Source organism: Tyto alba, unplaced genomic scaffold (genome assembly GCF_018691265.1).
Source record: "Tyto alba isolate M040663 unplaced genomic scaffold, T.alba_DEE_v4.0 Super-Scaffold_21, whole genome shotgun sequence".
Classification (NCBI taxonomy): Eukaryota; Metazoa; Chordata; class Aves; order Strigiformes; family Tytonidae; genus Tyto; species Tyto alba.
The window spans coordinates 21,938,487-21,949,992 of NW_024881295.1; positions in this window are offsets into that span (position 1 = coordinate 21,938,487).

The window sequence follows — 11,506 nt, forward strand, 5'->3', positions numbered from 1 at the left end:
TATCTGTACTTTGATTAGTTCCTTTAATCCTTCCCGCAGTCCTCTTAGCCCCGCTTTTGCCTAGAAAGTCTCATCACGTGTGGCGAGTGGATCAACATTCACTTCACCGATTTGTCTTGATGATGGAATCATAGAACAATTTGGGCTGGAAGGGACCTTTAAGGTCACCTAGTTCCAACCCCCCTGCAATGAACAGGGACTCCTTCAAGCAGGTCACATTGCTCAGCCCCCCGTCCAACCTGACCTCGAGCGTTTCCAGGGATGGGGCATCCACCACCTCTCTGGGCAACCTGTTCCACTGTTTCGCCACTCTCATTGTAAAAACTTTTTTCCTTATTTGTCATCTAAATCCACCCTCTTTCAGTTTGAAACCATTTACCCCTTGTCCTATGGCAACAGGCCCTGCTTAAAAGTCTTTTCTGTAGGCCCCCATGAAACACTGAAAGGCCACTATAAATAAGGTCTCCCTGGAGCCTTCCCTTCTCCAGGCTGAACCCCCCCACTCTCTCAGCCTTTCTTCACAGGAGAGGTGTTCCACGCCCCTGATCATCTCCGTGGCCTCCTCTGGCCCCGCTCCAACAGCTCCGTGTCCTTCTTACGCCGGAGCCCCCGGCGCTGAGCGCAGGACCCCAGGCGGGGTCTCAGGAGAGCAGAGGGGCAGGACCCCCCCCTCGCCCCGCTGCCCACACTTCTCTTGCTGCAGCCCAGGATAGGGCTGGCTTTCTGGGCTGTGAGCACTCGCTGCTGGCTCATGTCCGGCTTTACACCCACAGATAGCCCCGAGTCCTTCTCTGCAGGGCTGCTCTCAAGCCCTTCGTTCCCCAGCCCCTACTGATGCTGGGGGCTGTCCCGACTCGTCTGCAGGCCCTCGCACTTGGCCTTGTTGAACCTCACGGAGGTTCACACAGCCTCGCTTCTCCAGCTTGTCCAGGTCCCTCCGGCTGGCATCCCGTCCCTCAGGCACGTCAACCGCACCGCTCAGCTTGGTGGTGTCTGCAAACCTGCTGAGGGTGCCCTCGATCCCACTGTCTGTGTCACTGGTGAACACATTAAAGAGCACCGTGTGGATCCCCGAGGGACACCCCTTGTCATCCATCTCCATCGGGACACGAAGTCATTGGCCACTACCTTCTGGATGTGACCACCCACCCAGTTGCTCATCCACCGAGCAGTCCACCCATCAGATCCGTGTCTCTCCAATTCAGAGAGCAGGATGTTGTGGTGGACCGTGTCAAAGGCCCCACGGAAGCCCAGAGAGGTGACTTGCGTAGCTCTTCTCTTGTCCACTGATGTGGTCGCTCCGTCACAGATGGAGGTTGATCGGGCAGGACTTGCCCTTGGTGAAGCCGTGCTGGCTGTCTCGAATCACCGCCCTGCCCTCCCCGTGCCTCAGCAGAGCTCCTAGGAGGGTCTGTTCCATGATCTTCCCAGGCACAGCGGTGAGGCTGACCGGTCAGTAGTTCCCAGGATCCTCCTTTCTACCCTTTTTAAAAGTGGGTGCAATGTTTCCCTTCTTCCAGTCACCAGGGACTTCACCTGACTGACATCATTTTTCAAATATCATGGAGAGTGACTTGGTAACTACATCGGCCAGTTCCCTCGGGACTCTGGGCAGCATCTCATCAGGTCCCCTAGACTTATATATGTTCAGGTTTCTCAGGTGGTCACAAACCTGATATCCTCTTACACTGGGGGGGACACTGCTTCCCCAGTCCCTGCCTCATGGTCCATCCACAACCAGGGCAGGAGTTATCCATACGTATTTGACGTCTTTGTGGCATCAGACTCACAATTTTATGACCAACCAGAGGGTTTTGTTTTGTTTTGTTTTTTTTTCCCAGCTTCCCTTTATATAGCCTTCAGCTATTTCTTCAGTATACTTCTCATCTACCAGGAAGTCCTGAGTACATCAGGAATCCTGACAAAGGACAGGTTTTTTGCTTACAGCTTCAAGCATGTCTCAGCCTGTACTTCTCTTTGTGTTTTCCTCAGGGCTTCTTCAGGCTGTGTCAGTGCATCCTCACCACCTACTCTCTCTCTAGTCCTCTTTGCCTATTGCAGATGCACAGATAAAATGTGCTACAGAATAACCAGCAAGAACTTCACTCAAATACCCCTTGAAGGGATGACATGCTGGGATTTGAGGTGGAGGCTGTGTTTTGCCTTTCCCTTTGGAACAGCAAAAAAATCCCAAACCGCCTTGCATGTTTCTAGCAAGTATCTTAAGTCAAGAATGACAGTTATTTATAATAACAATATTAAAATGAAACAGACAAGAAAGAAACAACAAAGAACCGACAAAGACTTCAGATTCTACTAAAACAAATCTGAAAAAAATAGGGCAAATTTTGCTAGGACATTAATACAGGACAGAAGTCCTGGCATCTGTGGCTCTCTCAGGCCTCCCTACGTGGTCACTTGCAAACTCAAAAAGTGAAACTAGCTGTAATTTTAACTAGATTTCACTCTGCAGCTTGTAAGTGCATTCGTCACAAGAAGTAACTGAGTTGGAAGGTGAAAAGTTCTCTCTCCTGTGGTACTACTGTGGTCTTTCATAGTATGGATCAAGATATTAGCCCCCCCTGCTTGAGGGGAGAGTAAAAGTAATGTTTTGTAATAGCTTGGCTCACAAGGGTTATTTACTTACTGCTGAATGACTTCCCATTGCATATATACCAGGAAGTTTTCGACATTACTGAGCTTTCCACTGCTGTGACAGCTACTCTGATTTATCACTGGGGCAAGACTGAGGATGCAGAAAAATCAAAGGCTGTGCAAAGCATTATTAGATGAATGATGACAGGCTCCACCTGGAAACCGAGAACTTGTTTTGTGAAGGATGTAAGAGGAAAAAAAGTCTGCAACATTTTGGATAGAAACCTCACAAGTGAACACACACAGGGGGACGTTTGGAAGCGGCAACCGCAGCAGTGGAAGCGAGGACCCACGCTGCAATGACAGACACAAGAGTGTCCTCAGAAGGCTCTTTGTGGAAGCTCATTTCTTCTTGTTGAGCAGGTTTTGCTGGAAGGAAAGGTGTGAAATTAGACCCTCTTGCAAACCAAAAGTACTTTCCGATCATTTTGGTTTTCGCAGAGTATGTAATACCCAAATCTGGGAACCTGTTCCTCAAAACTGCACCTCAAAGCACTGGTTCAGAGATGCTGGAGTGAATTGGAGACCATCAATATTTCCAGTGGAACCAGACAACTGCTCAGTAATTTGGCTTTCAGTTATCACTGGTTTGGGACTCAGTGACCAGAGCTGCTGAGGATATTTTTTGCTTTAGTGAACAATATTTACATTAAAAAACAAAAAGCAACAACAAAATTAAACAAACAAACAAACAAATAAACAAACAAACAAAGACCAAAGGTTTTTTCTCCTGCTCTTTTGTTGTTGCTGAAATTTGTGAAGAAACAGATTTTTTTGTGAATGTTTCCAATTTGCTGAACTACCCATTGAAAAAAACATTCAAAGGGATGGGTTAAAGCTTGGCTCTGTGAAGACCTTCAGCCAGTTCATTAGCCTATTCCCAACGCTCTCAGACATCTAGTTTTCTCACCAATACTTGTGTCTAAGGGAGTGCTTTTTTTCATTACAGTTTTTCTTTTACTCTGAAAGCTGAGTGCTGTGGAAAGTTACATGGTATGTGACACAAAAAAAGACTCAAACCATTTACAGATCAACACAGCCCAGTGTTGCTGTGCACTTCCATTCTATTTCTGCACTCTCATACTTTGCTTGATCCAAACTTGTGCTCTAAGTTACCTCTGTGCTGTCCCTTTTAACTAGCTGATAAAGTACAGCAGCAACAGCTCCTGGCACCAGCAGAGAAAGAAGCCAACTTCAGAAGGCCGGACTAACACAACTGACCGGTTTTGTTCTAGAAAGTACAAGGAAGGTACTAGAAAGTACGTTTTCTAGGTTAAAAAAGCGAAAGAAAAAAAACCCCCCCACTTCATTTAGGTATAAATTTTTGCATTTGTGTAGCATAACAAGATAGTCCTGCATGGTCTCATGCTGTAACTGTGTAAAATGCAATACTGGGGACTGGCACCAGGAATGCCCACGCAAATACCAGATTCCCTGTGTGAAAAAGGAAAAAGGCAAGAGATGCATGCATGCTGTGTTTTCAATTCTGAACTGCTAAACTGGAGAAATATATGGAGGTAAACAGAAATACATGGAGAAACAGCCTTTTATAAAAAGAGTAGAAGTGCCTAATATATTGCTTTCTTCCACATTTTCCACTACAGATTTCACTGAGACATTAGAGAGACTGGCCAAGTGCATCTCTATTTTGCTGAAAGGCTCGTCACCCTTTCGCAAATACCTCAGGCTGTCTGCTTAATCCAGCTCCTGGACTTCTGGCACTGGGCCTGCAACAAATGTCTCTGACACACAGCTTCATGCTACTCTTCCTAAGAATGGTTACTTGCAATGACTCCTCTGACTCCTTCACTTTCACCACCTGCCAAAACCTTTTACTTCAAATTCCTGTCTCTTCAGCTCTTCTGAGGCAATGCGATAGAATAAATGGGCTTAGTGTTGTTCCTCCAGTGAAGAAGTATGTAGCTCTCTGAACTGATGGTCTTTTTTCCTCCCTATCTGCAACCAATCCTGACCTTAACTGTCCCATTTTGTTCATAAAATATCATTTTATAACACGCAGGCATACCATATTCAGAAATTATTGTGCCACAGACATATTTTGCTCAATCAAACTATCCTTCATCCTTCTCCACTGAGCAACTGAAAATAATTTCATCTATATGTAGCTAACTTACCATAAAGATAATATGTTTCAAGCTACTATAGCATTCATTATGACAGCAATTAGATTGTTTCGCTGTGTGATGGAAAAGGGCAAGCCAGGTCTTGTCTGCTGTAGTTTCAGAACTCGAGAGAAGTGAATTTAAAATGCAGTGAATTTACCTTAAAATACTGTTGGTAATCTCATTTTAAACAGAGTGCTCACTGGAAAGGCCACTTACACATACATCCATTAAACTCCTCCCACAAAACAGAATCAACAAACGTTCCTGCCACTTTATGCAATGTCAAGAAATACTTCCAAAATATATCCAGACCTTGCAAAATCCTCCCCTACATCTGTTTCCAATCATCACTTCATAATTCAGGGTACATCTCCCATTCCGGAAACTATTTGGACTTCATCTAAAAAGATAAGGGTTCCTCCTGTCTGGCCCAGATATAGTTTATACCAAAGATTAATCAAATGCTGTCCTAATTTATATAATGAACAAGGGAGATCAGTAGGTTTTGCAGACTCAAGGATCAGTGTTTTTTGGAAAGTAAGCATAACAATAAGAGGCAATAGGTAGATGCTTTGCCAGATTTTAGTAAGAGCAGCTGGAACGAACACTTTCAAAGTCTTGCCCATGACATTCACCTCTAGTGAGATTTTGCTCCTGCTGACAGATGCTGGTAGCTTAATCTTCTTGAGATAACTGCTTTAACAGCCCTTTCCCCTTCCCTCAAATCTTCTTTGGTTCCCTACTGCTAATGTTTTCAGGTTCCTCTGGAAGTTACAAACCAAGGCGCTCTCCCATTCAATACCTGACACAAAACACCTATACTTTTGTTCTCTACCCCTTTTTCTTCATTCAAGTTTGTCTTCCTAGTCTTTACACATTTACGTCACCATAAAGACTTTTTCTCCCCATATTGCTTTCCCATCTCTCAGAGAAATGTCACTATCCAGATCTCTGTAAAGCAAGAAACTTAACTTTATTTGACTCTACCTGAGGTCCCAATTGTGTGATTCCTAAACCACGTTTCACATTATTTTCTTCAACCAGCGTTGTCCCCCCACCAAACACCCTTGTTTAGCGTTGAAGACTGCAGTCAGGGCGATGTGCAACTTCATGCTACTGTCGTTACTTTTTTTTCTTTTCTGAAAGTAGGGCTTATAAACCCTGCCTGCAACCCAGGACCCCGCTGTAGGGAACTCCACAGACACAGAACAAAGCAAGCCAGCAAAGATGGTCCTTGTCCGTCCCTACTAACCAGCCAAAGTACAAATCCCAGTTTTGGAGCCGGAGCTGGCTCATTCAGCTTTACCTCCGGGACATTGGCACCACGGTGTGTCACAGTGCAGCTGTGCCCTACGCAAACTTCAAACGACCATTGTACAGACTTGTGACAGGCAGGCATAACGGAGAGACATAAAACACTTGAAAAGGCTCAGTTGTCAAGAAAAAGAAAAGTTTGTTAAGGGCAATGTTTGAAAGAGAAATAATTTAAGCCAAAAAAGGCAAACCTGAGTCAGAACCTCTGGATAAAATTTCTGGCAGTGGGATACGACAGTATGGATATTGCCCCTCAAGGACAGCAACAAAACCCTCCTCTTTTGGAAATTTAAGGCTCATGTAGACTGGACACAGGACAGAATCCAGGGAACAGCATTAGATGCTATGAAAGGCTTATGCTGCTCCTAAATCCAGTGACAGAGAAATGAGCTGAAAGCTCTGGTCTTACTAAGGTACCTCTTACTCACAGCTCAACTGTCCTTTATGTTTACGTTCATTACAGGATGCTGATACGGTGTTTTCTTCTGTACTCTGATACGGATTTTAAGCTGAAAAACACTCATAAAGAGATGGAATTACTGACACAGATACATTAGTTGGTTATTTGATATTTTCATCTTCTGTGTTTATCACAGAAATAATTAAAATCATTTCCCTTTCTTCAAAAATGGGAGAGACAGACAAATTGGAAATTGCCTCCGAACCCCACAGAGATGCTAGGGACACAGGCATTCACCTCAGCAGTCCAGCGAGTCTCGTGGCTGGCACGTGCTCCTGAGCAGCCAAGGCTTCAATAACGATAAAAGCAGGACTAATTGCAGTCTTCCTTCTCAGGTGCCACGGCAGCCGGCATTAGCCAGACGGAGCTCAAAGCATTAGAATAATTAGCCCGAGTCAGTGGTGGACCAGCACTTGTCTGCTGTGATGACTCGACTGGGCTGGAGCTGCATGGTCAAAAGTCACCTCCAAAACTGCCTTCGGCGGGTACTCGTTCCAAATGCTGAGGGCGAGTCCCAAGGGTGAACACGGGGCAAAAAGTAAAGACCAAGAAATTAAGACAAAGGAGGATTTGGGACGCCTCTCCTGATAACGTTTTTGCTTAGCTAGAAGAAAGCCACAGGACAGAATAATCCCATCCCACAGATGAAGATAAAAAGGCATGAGCTGCAACTGCGGCTGACGTTGGGTCAGGAGAGCTACTGGAGCGAGCAGCTGCCACCTGAGCCGAAACACCTTCCTTCTCCAGTTCTTTTCGGTGATATTTTATGCAACGTTAAATTAAGGTCAGATAAAGGACATGTTAGTTATGTTCTTGCCAGTGAAAACCACAAGTTAACTATTAAATTATGTTTATTTACTTACTGCTTTATAAAAAGAGTTTCCCTTTGAAAGTCCATTTGAGGAACCTGTGAGACTGGGAGCAATACTTGGACGCAGCTCTGAAGAGTTAATGGAAGTTCTCTGTGCTCTGTCTGAAACCAGTTGTGGTTCCCTTTTAGCACATTAGTTGAATCTATACACTGGGAATATTTTACTTTGGTTTATGTTATTGCAATTTGCAAAACTTACACTAATAGCCCAATTTCATGCAATTATCTGAATGCAAAATATTGTTCGGTTGAATTCCCAGAGCCTAATCCTACCAGTTCCCCTGGCTGTGTCACTTTCAATTATGAACCGAGCTCTGCACATCAGACGAAATGCTGCTATTGTAAAAATGGATCCTTTCTTTAAAAGTTATTTTCAGTGGTCTTCTGCCATCCAGGCTGTTTTTATTGTCTGCAACCAAAGGCACTTCAAGGAAATCTGATTTTAACATCACAGGCTTGCAATCCATATACTTCAGCTAGAGCGGTTTGTTGTGTTATTGTGGTAGTAACCCAGTTAAGTTTGCACCATAATTGTACCTCTAAATGTCTCTTGAGTTGAACATATGGGGCAAAGTGTGGTTTTATGAATACACAGGGGAAGAAGAGAGGAAGGCCGTACCGAGAATTACATCCTTTTTCCCTTCCATGTATAACACAGCTAACACAGTCTGGGAAGGCAGGCACTGGATGATGTTAACACTACATTAATGCCAGCTTGGTGTTCAATTCTGAGTATTCAGAAATCACAAGTCTGGCTAAGGGATCACAGATGTCTGGTTTTGTATTTGCTTTTCTCTTTTTGGAGCTTTTACAGTTTGCATCTTCAAGTTTTACTCTACAATCTAGGAAAAAAAGCTGAGCATTTTTTCTGTCTAAGTAAAGTCAAGTTTTTATTAAATCACATGACTCCCAAATCTAGGACTTACAGAAAAATACCAAAGAAGTTGAGACTTAGGACATTGTCAACAACTCGTATCGGTTCCCCAAATCAAGTTAAAGAATTAACCTGGCCAACTGGCATTCCTTTCTGGAGGGAAGCATGTTTTGTACATCTTGAAAAATCTAGATAGTGTCGTACTGTGGAGCATACTTCCTCGAAGCTTCAGAAGGCTTGAGTCCCTCCCTTTCTGTTCCTCTGAACCCCCTGTCCTGCATTCCCTCAGTCGTGCTCAATGTGCTGCACCCTCGACTGCTCACAGACCTCTCCTTTTTGGTAGGAGGAAGCCGTTCGTGCATCCACATTGGAAGGAACTTGTATTCCTTGACACAGCCAGGACAAACGTAACAGATCCCTTTTAACTGAAGTTACATGCATACATTTCTTTGAAACTCAGTCTCTAAACTCCACTGCTGTGTTGTGAACAGAAAGAAATAGTATGCATCTCATGGTAAGACAGGGTAGACATCAGTCTCTGGCCTTACCTGGCTCTCTCCTTTGCCTATAGAGGAAGGCTTCGATAGCTAGGTCCTTTATTCTAGATCGATAATGTTAGATGAAATGAATTCCAACCTTGGTGTCACATTTTGCGTACCTGTGAATCAAAATAATAAAATTAAATTCCCTTTTCATTTTCACTGCCTTAAATATCTGCTGTCTTTTTTTGCCCTAAAGGAACAGCTGCCTCTCCAAGCAGTGAAATTTCTGTTCCTTAGAAAAGCTACATGTTTATCTGACATCGTTATTCAGCTCTCCAAATGACCCTCATCAAAGAAAAGGAACTGCAGCCTGACATTTTGGATATTAAGGGGCGAAAAATAAGCAGAAAAAGAGGGAAACCCACAAGATTTTAAATAGGAAAGTGATAAAAACAAGCTCACTGGTTTTAGCTTTGCATTTCACATTTACAAACCAATTATATAGTCACACACCCAGATACACATGTTACTAATTACCTTTAAGGAATACCTCAGTGAGTAAGGCAGGGTTCTCTCATCTTATTTTGGCTGGCATGCTTTATAGCTGCCCCTTCTCATTGAACCTGCAAACTTGGCCACTCTGGCACTTTACTTGTTTTATTTGGGAATGCTAGTGCTAGCCCAGAAGGACGGCTCAGGGAACGCAAATTTCGTTTTGTGCTCTCTGCCAGTCATCTCCACCACAGACACCAACGAGTACCAAAGACATAGCAGCTCCGTAAGGGCCCTTTCATTTTCTTCATCTGCTTTGTTAGAGCTGCCACGGTCGCTTGTTCCTTGCAGAGGATCGGGCAGACACGTGTAACACCTTCACTGACTCCTGCAGGGAACCCCTCACAAGGCTGGTTTCCTATCATCGAGCTGCTCAGAGAAGTAACTGATAGCGATGCAGGCCTCGGCAATTATTTAACATCACGAACAGACAGAAATAAGTGGACTGGCTGCCTCGATGCTGCAGTACTTCTTTCTCATGTGACTGTCTGGAAATTCTGCTGCCCTGAATCTCTGGTTTCTAGTGAGTCTATAGTAATGCACCAGCTTCTTGCTCGGGGTATGTTATTCATACTGCATCTGATGCTTTCCAGCGTGTATGTGTTACATGCACTGCTGGCACAAAAGTTTATACTGGAACCAGCAAGGTTATTAATTACAATTCTGATTTAACTTTCCTATTCTTACATCTTTTGTATCTTTGCAACATCCATTTATATGTATTTACATATATAAACATGCACTCTATGCATGCACACATACATTTGTGTGTGCATACAAGCATTTGATGCTCTATTTTCGGAGCAGAAATCAATACTAGCTTCCTACTGCTAAGTGGCTCCCCAGAATGCATGGCCATGAAATTCTGCATTAACAAATACTGCTACATGGGACACAGAGGAGAAAAAAGAAAAATGTTCAAATGAAGGCATATTTCCATTTCACACTTGAAAAGCACTATATAAACAGAAAATTAGAGGGGATTAAAATCAAGTGCTCCTAAAGTTCTGTATTGCATATTGTATTTCATTATACATTTTTTGAAAGGCTCCACCTACTCTATGGGACTAGAAATCTTTTAATAGCATGAAGCTAGTCAATCTTTCTTTCATTAATATTCATATATATGCCCCAGTTCTTACATTTAAATCCACTAACGGAGATTCGGTGCTGCTGCAGCCAAACGCTGTGCAGGACTGGGACCCGTTTGTGCTGGCAGCCCCCGGGGGGCACTGAACTGTGCGGTGGGCAAGCGGCATTCCTTAAACAGCACCCACCTCTGCTTTCTGCTCCCTCAGCCCTTCTGCGAATTCCGCAAACATCTTCAGGGCACCCTCAGCTGGGGGGGGATGTGTTCCCATTGCAGTGGTGAGAGTGATAGGCAGGGACTTGTAACGTGCCCGTCCTCTGTGTTGCAAAAGGCATTTTAATAACCTTTGCCAAGTTATTCAATCTTTTCATCTTTTGCATTATAAAATGTTCCCTGCTTTATGAAAGGGAGACAATAGTGCTTCTCTTCTTCCCAATGATTTCTTACAGTCATACGGCTTCTGGTTTCCATTTAGCACTAACTCGATCTCTTTATGCAGCACCGCACCGTGATGTGTAAACTTAGCCTGAAACAGACTGTGAAGGCAGAAGAGACCATTATGATCATGTAGTCTGGTTTCCTCTAGGATTTTTCTCAGAGATTCCTGCATGAGGCTCCACGGTTTCAGTTGCCAAGGAAACAATTATCAATCTTTTCCATCCCTCACCATCCCTATCCCTCCTTTCCACTTTGTCATTTCTTGCTACAATAAAGAAATCTTGTCAAATATCCTAGTCCCTAACTAGCATCCTCATCTCCACCCCAAAGAAAGAATGGGAAAGGGTGGCGAGGACCTTTAGCTGGGATTTCAGCGTGAAGCTTACCTCTTATCATTGCATCCTGTGCTGCTGGTGGACAACCCTTTGCAAATGATCCTCTCCGCTGCAGGTAGCTTATCAGATGCTGTATTGTTTGACTAACACAAGCCATATTATTTTTTGAATTACCCAGCAGTGTACTGCTTGATATATTTTTGATATCTTTCCTTTCACCACAGCCTTAGCTCCACGACAGCCTCATGCAGAAACGCTTTGGAAAAAACACACTTTAATGTAACATGCAGCTGAAGAGCAAAAGCAATA